The sequence below is a fragment of the Lynx canadensis genome, chromosome E3, assembly GCF_007474595.2.
Source record: "Lynx canadensis isolate LIC74 chromosome E3, mLynCan4.pri.v2, whole genome shotgun sequence".
Lineage (NCBI taxonomy): Eukaryota > Metazoa > Chordata > Mammalia > Carnivora > Felidae > Lynx > Lynx canadensis.
In genome coordinates this window covers 39187646-39199462 of record NC_044318.1, presented here as the reverse complement: position 1 = coordinate 39199462, position 11817 = coordinate 39187646, and the positions used below count along the sequence as shown (strand labels likewise).

The 11817-nt window shown below is 67.5% G+C and overlaps 1 long non-coding RNA gene across 1 annotated transcript; it reads right to left on the bottom strand.

Moving 5' to 3' along the window:
• Positions 1 to 9246: 9246 nt before the first annotated feature.
• LOC115503776 lies at positions 9247 to 11308 on the bottom strand. The gene is made up of 3 exons (XR_003965511.1): positions 10774 to 11308; positions 10348 to 10399; positions 9247 to 9751 (listed from the first exon to the last, which is right to left on the bottom strand). It is a non-coding gene; the product is annotated as an uncharacterized LOC115503776 (long non-coding RNA).
• Positions 11309 to 11817: the final 509 nt, after the last annotated feature.

The following is an 11817-nucleotide window of genomic DNA, read 5'->3' as shown; positions in this document are numbered from 1 at the left end:
GCACCTACAGCTCTCCCCTCGACCCCGGGGCCCCGATATCTCCCCGTCCAGTGGGTGTCTGGCTGGGCAACTCTCAGCCCCTCTCAGGCAGTGGGGGAATGCAGGGAGGAAGGTGGGGGCTCATTCCTGTCCCGGTGGCACCTGCCCGCCCGCCCGCCCGCCCGCCGGTCCCGCCTGCCCATTGGGCCCCTCCTCCTCCGCTGCATCTTTTCAGGGTCCGACAAGCCTTTTCAGGGCTGACGGATGGCAGGTCTGGATTTCCATGTCAATGGGCCGGGCGCTGCCTGGTAAGCTGGTTAACAAGCCCCCAGCCCCACTGGGGAGGCTGTGCCGGTGTTAACACAGGCCCCTTTCTCCCAAGGCTCCGCGGCCTCGCGGTTGCCATGGCGCCCTGCGTGGCCTTTCGGGCCACGGCTAATCCTTTCTCTGGCGCTTTCATCCTGGCTGTCCCACCCCCAGGCTGGTCGCCGGTAACTCAGCCTTGCCCAACAAGGCTGGTTTCTCCGCCGGGGTCAGAGGAGGCCGTAAATCCAGCCCCCTGCCCCGGCCCTTTGTCCCTGGCATTGTCCCCAAGTCCCCAGCCGCCCCCTCCTCCGGGGACTCCGTGGCGGGAAGGGAGCCTCTGCCAAGTGGTCAGCTCCTGTCCTGTGGAGGAGGGGGTCCTGTCCTCGGCTTGTCTGTCCACCCTCGAACCCGAGGTCCTCGACCCCTTTCTTTCCCCGCTCCTTGACCTCCAGCCTCGGCCTCTGAGCCATTCCAGGGATGTGACTGTTCCTGCCTCAGTGCCTTTGCTCTAGCTGTTTGCACTCTGGTCTGGAACGTTCTTCCCCAGACGTCACCCCAGCTGACCCCCTTCAAATCTCCACTAGAACGTCACCTTCCCCATGAGGCCACAGGCCCCACATGTCCCACTCCTGTCCCGGCTCTGTTTTCCCCGTAGCCTAGTGCCTTCTGGCCCACCTCGAGGACCCCGTGTGCGGCCCTCCTTCCGTGCGGGCGGCCGGCTCTTCCGGGGGTGCCTCCGGCCTGGCGCAGGCAGTGGGCACTCTGCTTGAGAGGGGGGCGGCTCTCAGCTCAGAGCAGGGGCAGCTGAGCCCCAAGGACACACGGCATCGAGAGGTGGAGGAGGCCCCAAGTCTGGGCTGGTCTGACTTCACGCTCGAGGTTTTCACGGAGCCCGGGATCCCACCACAGAGACCGCCTTTCCTCTGTCCTCAGAAGCCAGGATGTCGGTGTTCAGGAATCCCAGGATTCAATTAGCCTGGCCTCCAGTCCCAGGTGTGGCTCCTGCCCACTTGAATACATCCAGCTATGGGGAGCTCACCACCTGGGGGTGCCGAGTGGGAGGAAGAGCCCAGTCCTGGGCTCCGGCTCAGACGGCAGGGAAGCTTGGCTCGAACGGACCTTGTGTGGGGCTCCTGGCCTTGGGGTGAGCATGCCTTGAAACTGGCACACGGGGGGGCCTGGCCTGTCTCTCCTCCCCGTTCGTGCAGAGATGCTGGTGTTTCCTTGCTCTTTGGGGTCGTGTAGCAATCCCATGAGGCAGGAAGACCGGGCACCGGCTCCATTTTACGGCTGAGAAAACTCTTAGGAGCACGGGCTGGAGCCCCCTAGGGGGAGGCAGGGCCTCACTTCTGACCCTGAGACCTCTCCCAGGTCGTCCGGCAAAGCGGCCTCTCACCGAGGGACCGACAGCTTCCTGAGCCTCAGTGCACCCACTGGGGTGGACACGGAGGGTGTCTGTGGGCCGGTGACCCAGCCCTGGCCTGCCCGCTCCCACCACCGGGCTCTCAGCCCCCGAGGGCCGTGGGGGCTGCCTGGGGGCTGGCCACCCAGCTTCCCGCCCCATACGGGCCCCCGGCAGCCCCGAAGGTGGGAGCCGCCCCGAGCAGGCCTGAGCCATGCCGGAGGTGAGGGTGCCGGCCGGGCAAGGCCCCCGTAAAGGCAGGCCAAAGCTCCGAGGGTATGCAGATCACGAGGGCTGCAGGGGGAGAGGCCAGCGGGGGGAGGGGGGTGCTGACAGCCTCTAGGCAGGGGGGAGAAGCGGGGGGGGGGGGGGGGGGGAGGACCCGCCAGCCTCGGTGTCCTCATCTGTCACAGGGACTGAGGAGGGGAGCCCTGCCTCACAGGGCCGCGGGGGCCCCACGGCGCAGGGAGAGATGTTGGGGGCCTTGGACAAGGAGGGGAAGAGGCGGGGGGTGGGGGGAGGACCTCTCCGCCATGCGCGTGGGCGAGAGCAGGATTCCAGAGCTCCCTGGGGAGGCCCGGGAAGCTCCAACCTTGCAGCTGCCACTGGTCGGGGACCGTGGCCGCCCCCACCCTGCGCTTCCTGCCCCCACTCCTCCCAGGGGCCCTCCGCGGACACGACGTGAGGGTCGGGCACCTCTTGCCATACGGGAGGCATCACGGCCCAGAGGGGACAAGCGACTTGCTCACCGCCACGCGGAGAGAACCCGCGACCGCGGGAATGAATGAGGGCCCCGGTGGGGGTGGGGGAGGCGCCGTGTGAGCGGCCTGTGGCTGGGCCGCCTCCTCCGAGCAGGACGGCCCCCGACGGAGGGAAGGGCCGGCGGGGGCAGGCCCTTGCCGCTGACCGGCCGCCGCGCTGGGGGACAGAGGCCCGGCGCGGCGCCCCCCCGCTCAAGTCCGGGCTCGGTGGAGGCTGGCACGGGCCCCTCGGGGGGCAAGCGGGTCTGCAGCTGTGTGGGCGCCCGGGCCAGAGACAGGTTGCCGGTCAGGCGCGAGTCAGGGCAGGCCTGCCCACCCGGAGCAGGCTCAGCTTGCGCCTGCAGGAGCGGAGGCCCCCCGCCCCGCCACCCTGCCTCTCCCTGTGTCTCCTGACCCCAGCCTCGGCCCCCACCCCGGCCAGCTCTCGGCACCCAATGGGCCTGGGGAGCCTTCGTTCTGAGTCTTGCCCTCTCTGGCCTCAGTCTCCCAAGCGGCACCCTGCAGGTCCGGGCAGCCCCCTCAGGGCGTGGCTCGCGAGCCGGGAGAGACACCCCACCGGGAGTGCGGGCGCGGTGGTCTCGCGAGAGAATCAGGGTCGGGGAGCCACGTCTCCGGAACGAGGCGGATCTGGGCTCAAGCTTCGGCTCATCGTCTGAAAACGTTTCCCGAACGTAAGTCCCTGCCCGGGCCCAGCGGTCCGGTGCCGAACCAGACAAGGTCGGGGCTCCGAGGTGCATAGTGCCGCAGGAAGGGGCGGCGGTGACGGTGACCGTGGCCAGAGCAGCCACCTGTTCCCGCGGTCCCGCTCCGCTCCAGGCCGTGTGCGGTAGCTCCTGTGGTGCTCACGACACCTGCTGAGCGGCCCTTCTTCTTCTTCTTCTGTTTCGAAGTGTATTTATTTTTGAGAGACAACATGGCCACGAGCGGGAGAGGGAGACAGAGGATCCCAAGCAGGTGCCGCACGGTCACGGAGGGAGTCCACTGTGGACTGAGACCCACACGCCGTGAGATCGTGACCCGAGCCGAAATCGAGAATCGGCTGCTGAACCGACTGAGCCACCCGGGAACCCCAGAGCGGCCCTTCTAATGATTCCATTTCACAGTTGAACAAGCTGAGGCACAGACAGGTCATGTGACTCACGTGAGGTCAGCCAGCTAATAATCAGCAGAGCCGAGAGGTGAACCCCTTGTGGCTGGCTCCAACAGACAGGCAAAGAAGCTACGTCACCTTGAGCGGAGCACGTAGCCCCTCCCAGCCTCAGTTTCCCCAACTACCTGGCCTGAGGCAAACCGAGGGCAGGTCTGACACAGCTGGCCGTGGGATGCGGCGGGCAGAGCATCCGAGCGTGCGCGGTGGGGCCGCCACTGCGTCCAGCCTCGCTTTTCGTTCCTGCAAAGTGGGGTCTCGATCCCGACCCCCCGCGAAAAACCCGGCAGCCGAGGGGGGCAGGCCCTTCACTGGGGGAGTGTTTCCAGCACCCATCTGGCCAGCTGCAGTCTACCCGCTCGCCTGAGCCAGCGGACTCCAGGCGGGCCCCGCACCCCTTGACCAGAGCAGGATGGGAGCTGCGGAGCTGGCCTGGGGGGCGGGCCCGGGGGTCCTGGGAAGGGGCTGAGGGGAGGTCACCGTGGACACACCCAGGCGGCCCAGCCCCCTGAGAGATGCACGCGATGGCGTCAGAGTCGGCCGGGCCCGGCCACAGCCAGACAGCCAACCCCACCTGCCCACCGTCCTCGCCTGTGGCCCCTGGGGAGTGACCCTCCCTCCGGCTCCACAGCGGCGAGGACAGGAGGAGGCAGAGGAACCGGCTGTGCGGGACACCTGAGCCCGATGACCAGGCCTCCCGGGGGGCGGCCGCCCGGGGGGCTGGGAGGCAGAGACGTGGCCCGTTCCCACCGCCTACCCCCCTGAGGGCCCGGGAGGAAGCAGGTCAGCAGGTGGTTGGCCAGCTGGGGCCTGGGTCTGCCCCAGCCCGCTTTTGCCGGGCAGGGGAGACCAGGCCAGGCGCCTTCTGGCCTCAGTTTCTGAATCTGTGACCAGGGATGCTGCCCCTCCCCCCGGGGGCCCCTGGGAGTAGGGCGGATGTGCGGGACCGTAACTCCACTTCACACACAGGCAGCTGAGACCCGGGGCAGGGCTCACAGGAGGCAGCCGTGCTCCCAGCTCTGCTGCTGCGGGGCCGGTGCTCTGGGTCTGCCAGCCCCCCGCTGGCTGAGGTCACAGCCAGGCTTCCATATAGCATAAAAGGTGCGTTGGGGGGCGCCTGGGCGGCTCAGTCGATCGAGCGTCCGACTTCTGCTCAGGTCATGATCTCGCGGTTCGTGGTTCGAGCCCCGCATCGGGCTCTGTGCTGACAGCTCGGAGCCTGGAGCCCGCTTCGGATTCTGTGTCTCCCCCTCTATCTGCCCCTTCCCTGCTCACACTCTGTGTCTGTCTCTTAATAATAAATAAACGTTTTTTTAAAAAAAAAGAATGCGTTGGAAGGTGAGTTGAGCCTGTGTCTTGGCACAGGTGATTGCCAGGTGGAAAGCGCCTTCCGGTCCTTGGGGCAATCGCCGGGGGGCAAGTACTGGGCCTTGCTGGCCCAGAGCCCGGTGGCCACCTGCCCGATGCTCATGCCCAGACCTGAGAGCTGAGACAGAAATGCGCTACTCGTGAGAAGGCCAGCAGAGCCCTGGGTGTTGAGGGGTTCCTCGACCCCCATCCTTGTGCCGGGCACGTGGCCAGGGGCACGGAGACAGGCCGCCTGGCTGTCTGTGCGTCCCGTGTGGAGGTGGGGACCGCAGGCTGCACTCTGGTGGGCAGGCCCCGTGGTGCCCACTCTCAAAGCGGCCCCCCTGCCCCCACCATCAACAGGCTCTGTGCCCCTGTTCACTCACACGTGTCAGCCGTGCCCCCACGGCCGGAGGCTGCTCCCATCGAGGCAGAGGTGCTGGCCTGGCAGTGAGGGAAGGTGCAGCCTCCCGGATCCCTGGCATCACTGGGGTGAATGGTGCCCCCCCCAAAAAGACAGGCTCAAGTCCTACCCCCCAGAAGGTGCCAAGGGGCCTTATTTGGAGAAAGGGTCTTTGCAGGTGTAATTAAGTGAAGGATCCTGACGTGGGGTCATCCCGGGTTTAGGGTGGGCCCTAAATCCAATGGCGGGTGCCCTTCTAAGGAGAGAGGAGGACACAGGGGCACCGAGGGAAGGCAGCCTCGGGAAGGTGAAGGTGGAGGTCAGCACGGTGCAGCCGCGAGCCGGGGACGGCCTGTGGCAGCCGGCAACCGCCAGAAGCTGGGAGAGGGGCCTGGGGCAGGCTCGGGGCTCCGGCAGGGACACCCTGCCCGCACCTGCATTCGGACTTCAGGCCCCCAGAAGTGGAAGATGGTAAGCGTCTCTTTTCAGGCAAGTTTGCGGTAATTTGTGACAGCCCCTCAGGACACCAGTGCGAGCGCGGGGAGGGGGGTCTGAAAAGGCTCATCTCCCAAACCCGGGCGGGTGGGAGAGGAGCAGGGGGCCCGGGACAGGGGCCCAGTCGGGGGACCGCGTGTGCAAGTCCCTCCCAGCAACCTGCACGGATGTGAGTCCCACAGACCCCCCTGCCCGACTCGGGTCCACAGCCCATTGGTCCAGGCGGAGACCAGCTCCCTGGCCCCACAGGACTGGCTGGGAGCACCTCCTGCAGCCCAGCCACAGACGCCTCCCGTGGCCACCTTCCCAGCCCCCGATCCCTCCCACGCCACTTTCCTGCAGACCGGTCCCCTTGATAGGGAACCTTCTTCCTTCTCCTCTCTCTGCAAGTTCCAGCTCCTCCAGGAAGGATAGCCCACAGTGGCCGGCCCAGCCCTCAGCCATCCACCCCAGGCAGGCCCTGCCTAATGTGACTTCCCTCTGAGATCTGATCCAACCCCATGCAGCTCTGGCCCGTGGGACGAGCCGCAGACGAATGTCCCACGAGGGACGAGCTAGTGGGCAGGGAGCCTCCGTCGACCCCAGTGCCTTTGCACCTGCTGTTTCCTTTGGCTGTCAGCCCACCTGTTGCCTCCTCCATCCCCTCCTTGACTGTCGGGCCCAGGCATGTTCTGTTGTCAGCTCAGTTTCCACCCCCTTCCTTTATTTTACCCTGCTGATCTTGATGGGAGCTACGTGTGTTTGCTTTCCCTCTCTGCTGGTCCCCAGAATACCAGGAGCTCAGAGGGTAAGCCTGGGCCTGCCTTGCTCCCGTTCTGTCTCTAACGTAGGGCCGGGAGTGTCCACACGCTGCCAACTACGTGAACGGGAGGGTTTGGTGGCCACCCAGAGCGACTCTGAAGCCAGGGTGACCTGGGGACTCCCCAGCGTGAGCCCTCCAGCTCTCTACCCAGTACCCGCCTCTTACAACCTCGGTATGGGCTGCTCCCGGGCCGCTAACCTCTCTCTTTGTATCTGAAGGGGTCGCCAGGCCTGGCCCAACCTGGAGGATGCACCGGCCTCAAATCCCCTCCACGCCCAGAGTCGCTGCCCAGACAGGAGGATGTTCCGGAGCCAGTGGTCCAGGAAGGGTTTGTGGCTGCCGCGGTCACGAGGGCCCTGAATGAGGAGGGGGCTTCCCCAGCGTCCAGCCACACGTCTCCAGGGCCAGCTGTGGGCCCCGAAGCACACCCGGCCCTCTCGGGGGCCCCGGCCACTCCGTAGGGCAGTGGGGAGAACGCGGGGAGTACGTCTCTCGGGGGATCGGCGGGTCAGCCCGGGGGTGCCGGATCACACCACCAAGGGAGCCTCGTCTCAGCACCCCTGGGTGCCTCGCTCAGGCCCAGCTAGGGCAGAGGCAGAGGTCAGGGAAGGCCCTGGGGGAAGAGCCGGGGGAGGGTCGGGAGGGACGCTGGGGGAAGCTGACTCAGCCTCCACAGACCCCGCTTCTCCGGCAGCGCCTTCCTGGTGGGGCCAACCTTCCGTCCAAAGTTGCCGCCGCCGGCCAGCCGGACAGGAAGCTCGTGGCGGGGCCGCACCCTGGCCCCCTGGCCCCCGCCCGGCGCTCCGGCCTGGCCTCGGCCTCCCACCTTGGCCCGGCCGCCTCCCTGGGGAACGAGGCTGAGGCCAGCCCCGCTGCCTCCCCCTCCGAGTCTGCAGCTGTGCCGGACGGAAGGAGCCTGCTCGGGCCGCGGGCGCCTGCTCTGGGCGTGTGTGCGCGCGGTCACACGCGTCCTCTGCTCGCACGTGCAGCACCTCACCCCCGCACGCGGGCTCACCTGCACGTGTGGAGATGTGCACACGTCCGCCCGCGCGAGGACTTGTGTCCGGGGCACCGAGAGAGAGCGCAGAGCCGGGCACGACGGCCCCGCCAAGCAGGTGCTCGGGGCCGCAGCCGGGGAAGGTGAGGGTGATGGAGAGGGGGCGCGCTCAGGCCCCGGGGTGGGGGCCTCCCAGTCTCCCACAGTCCTCCTCACTCCTGCACTGGCGTCTCCAGGGAGGGAACGCGAGAGCTTACAGCCAGCACCTGGACTTGGTGGCCCCCCACTTCCGATCACATCAGCGGGGACCGGCCTGTGGCTTTGTCAGCGGAGGACAGCCTTGCAATCCGAGCTGGGGGGGGCGCCGGGGGAGGACTTTGCCGAAGGGAGCAGAAGAGGCTGAGGAGAGCCTCAAGAGGGGTGGGGAGGGGCCGGGGGCGGAGTGAGGTCTGCTGCGCACGTGTGCAGATGGTGCACTGACCAAGGATAGACGCCTGAAATTCGGCCCACGCTCTGCTCACCGGACTGCAAAAAAGGAGCACCTTCCCTCAGGCGGCGCACGGGGGTCCGGCAGGGTTCTGGGGACCCAGCGTGGACACGTCGCAGGCTGCCCGGCCGGAGGAGACCCCAGGTGGACAGCTAGCTGCGCGTGCTCCTTCCCGCGGGATGCCCGGTCGGCCCCCAGGCCCGAGATGCGTCCCTGTCTGGCCCAGAACGCCTCGGTTCCCACGCCGTCACAATGGCCACACAACGGGGCCCCCAGGGACGGAACTTAATCTCGGGCTATTGAAGACCTGCAAGCCATGGCCCCTGTCCCCAGCCCGCAGACGCCGCGCCCGGGACATCTGATCCACCGCCACCCTCTCCTCAAAGGGGGACACTGTCTCCCCAGGGCCCCCCGCCCCCCCTGGCATGGACAGGAGGGAAACTGGGTCACCGGGATAGAGTGACAGCAGTGGCCGGCCGGGATGGGACTGGAGGATGCTCCTGGCCCGCAGACCTGCCCCAGGGCACCCGGTCCTGGGGCGGGGGGGGGGGGGGGGGGGCCGGGAACGGTCCGAGAGCCGCGCCCACAAGGGCCTGGAGTTTGGGCCGAGAGCTGAGGCGACAAACTGCCTGCCTAAGACCTGCTCGTTGTGTAGGGACAGAGCTGAGACCGGGGACCCTCCCTTCCCCCACCCAGAGAGGGGCCCACAGGCCACCCTGCACCCCCCTCCACCCCCGGAGCAGGCCAGCCGGCCACCCGTCCTCCACCCGGGAATGCCCGGCTGCCGCTTGGTTTCCTGGCCCTCGAAGAGCTTTCTGGAGCAGCCAGGAAGAGTCAGGCCTGGCCAGGAGCTACTTCTGGGAGCAGAGACCCAGGCCTTCTGAGTGTGAGGCGCGCTCACCGTCTGCAGCCGGCCTCTGAGCGGAGCACCGCACCCGCCCTAGACTCCGCGTGGGGGCCGTGGGGGCCTTGAGCTCAGCCCCGAGGACTGCGGGAGCCCCACAGGAGGCTGGAGCCCGCAGATTCTTGCTCTCGCGGGAAGCTGGAGACACAGGCTCACCGCTGCGTGGCCTTGGGCAGGACCCTGGCTTCCCATCTGTGCAATGGCCCTAGCTCCTTCTTGCCCCTTTGTACGTCTAGCAAATTCTTAGCTCTTTGCGGCTGCCACCCTCCCAGAGCACTCTCTGGGTACCAGAATATGTGCCGGGGGCTGGAAGGGAACCAGGAATGGAAAAGAGGGGAGGGACCCAGGAAAACTTCTCCAAGGAGGGGGCCGCTGACTGGGGAGGCGGGCATGGAGGGACTGAGCCCAGCGGGTGAGCCGGGAGCAGCAGAGGAAGTCGGAGGCCTGCAGGGGCAGGGCCGGGCCTCCAGAGTGGGGAGCAGGGAGACAGGGATGGCGTCAGCCCAGGAGCCCGTTTCTAGGATCTGGGGGCCAGCCCTCAGGTCCACGCAAGACCACAGTGCCCGCTTCTCACTCGGAGCCGGCAGCTCTGGGCAAGGAAGTGCCCGGGAATAATGTCCACCTCCCACCTCGGGCGGCCAGGGAGTCTGTGGCCAGGAGAGGGGCGTGGGCTTCAAGAGGGTCCAGCCCGTGAACCTTGGTCCCACGCAGAGTCAGCTGCCTGGAAAGAGAAAGGGGCCGCCGGGCCCGGACCAGGCCTGCCGTCAGGAAGCGGCCGTCCCGAAGGACCCGGCTTGCCCGGGGTACACCTGCCCTGCCCGCTCCTGCGGCTTCCGCTGGCAGTGGGGGCATCTGTGGCCTCGGCCGCATTTGCCGCCGTGGCGAGCCCGGAGCCAGGTCTTCCTGGGAGGGCACTTGGGGGTCCGCTGGGCCCCGCCTCTTGGCTCATCAGCACCCGCCCGCGCGTGTTTCAGAACCGGGGTGCGGGCACCGGGGCAGACAACCACCACCCCACCCCTGTGTGACCCAGGCCAGCTCACTTCCCTCCCTGAGCCTCGGCTTCCTCAATTGCAAAATGAGAGCTGAGACACGCCCTGCTCAGCCTGTCGCCCCGGGCCCCCCTTCCCTCCACTTTCCTGCCCCCCCCCCCCAGCCCTCCCCGCAGTGGGCAGAGCAGGCCGGGGCCCGGTTGGCACCGAGGGGCACAGCTTCGGGGCTGTGGGAGGGGGCTGGCAGCGTTTGTACCGCAGGGCAGGATCCGTGGAGGGGTGGGGGGGCCAGCCCGGGGCCGGGAGGAGGGGGGCCGGGGAGCCTAACCTGGCAGGCGCTCCGGCAATTCCGTCTGCTGCTTCTGTCAATACGAGCCTTCCTGTTTTGGAGATTAAACCTCGGCTGAGCAAACAGCCTTCAGGGGGGCCCCTCCCCGCCACCTTCCCAAACCCAGCCCGGCCGGAGGCTGCAAGCACCTGGAGGCCGTTGGGGGCCACGGGGTCCGGGGCCCCGCTCTGCCGCCCCTGCCCTCACCGAGCCTTGGCCCGCGGCCCAGGCGGCCCGGCCCGGCCCCAGCCCCCCACTGACCTCCGTGGAGGCCACCCGCAGGAGCCCCCCGTGTCATCCTTCCGCTGCCGGGCTGGCGCACTGGCCCGGCAGCCCTGCCCGCCGCATCCTCTGCCCTCACATGACCTTGGCAGGAAGTGGGGAGCAAACTGCTTGTCGGGGCCTCCCCGCCAGGCTCACGCATACCTGTCAGGGACCCCAGGCGTGGCCGGGAGCCACCCTGAGTGCCCCGCGGAGGCTCCTGCCTTGGGAGAGGCCAGTCATGCGGATGGCGATTTCTCCAGTTGGACAATTCTTTGTTGGGGGCCCGGCTTGCACATCGTAGGGCATTCAGCAGCACCTCCGGCTTTTACTGGCTGGATGCACTGGCTGTGCGTTACCCCCGGGCGTGGCATCCAAAAATGTCTCCAGGCATTGCCAAACGCCCCAAATGTCCCCTGGGCTGGTCCCTGCGGACCGTGTGTATACAAAGCAGCCAGGGCTGCAGAGACAGGCCTGGCCTTCCCTCTGATGCGGGCCTCAGCCCTGTCCCGTCCTCCTTGCCTCTCCCACCCCTTCCTACCAGGGCCCACCTACCTCTGAGGAGCTGGCCCTGCCCTCCTGAAAAAATCCTCCTGTTGCCAGAGCCTCTCAGGACGGAGCAGGGAGAGCAAAGGCCTGGCCGCAAGGGCATGAGGCCTGGAGGGACAGACGGCCCGGGGCTGACTCCTCTTGCCCGGGCTCCCCCTCCTCCTACAATGCAACTCGAACCACATCCCTTTTGCTGGCAGACCTTCTGTGGTTCCCCATTGCCTCCCAGGCCTGACCCTGACCCTGACCCTGACCCTGACCCTGACCCTGACCCAGGACCGGCCGGCTCCTGCTCAGCTCTCCAGCTTCACGTCCCTCTGCTCATCGACTCAGACCCCCGCCGAGCTGCGTGACCCCCCTCACCTCTGGGCAGCACCCCTTCCCGCCTCCCCCCCACCTCTGGGCAACACCCCTTCCTGCCTTCCCACCCTCCCCCCCACCCAAACCCTCGCCAGTCACCACCTTTTCCTAGAAGCCTTGCCTGATGCTCACTACCCCCGGCCCTGGCACACAGTGGATTATCCCTCGCCTGGGCTCCGGGCACACTTGGGCTTGACCCGTCTCCCGGCCCTGACCGCCATCTCTCTGCTGGGAGGACGTCTGAGAGCCTGGCAGATCCTCCCACAAGAGTGTGAGCTCCCTGAGGCCAGGAGCTGCGTC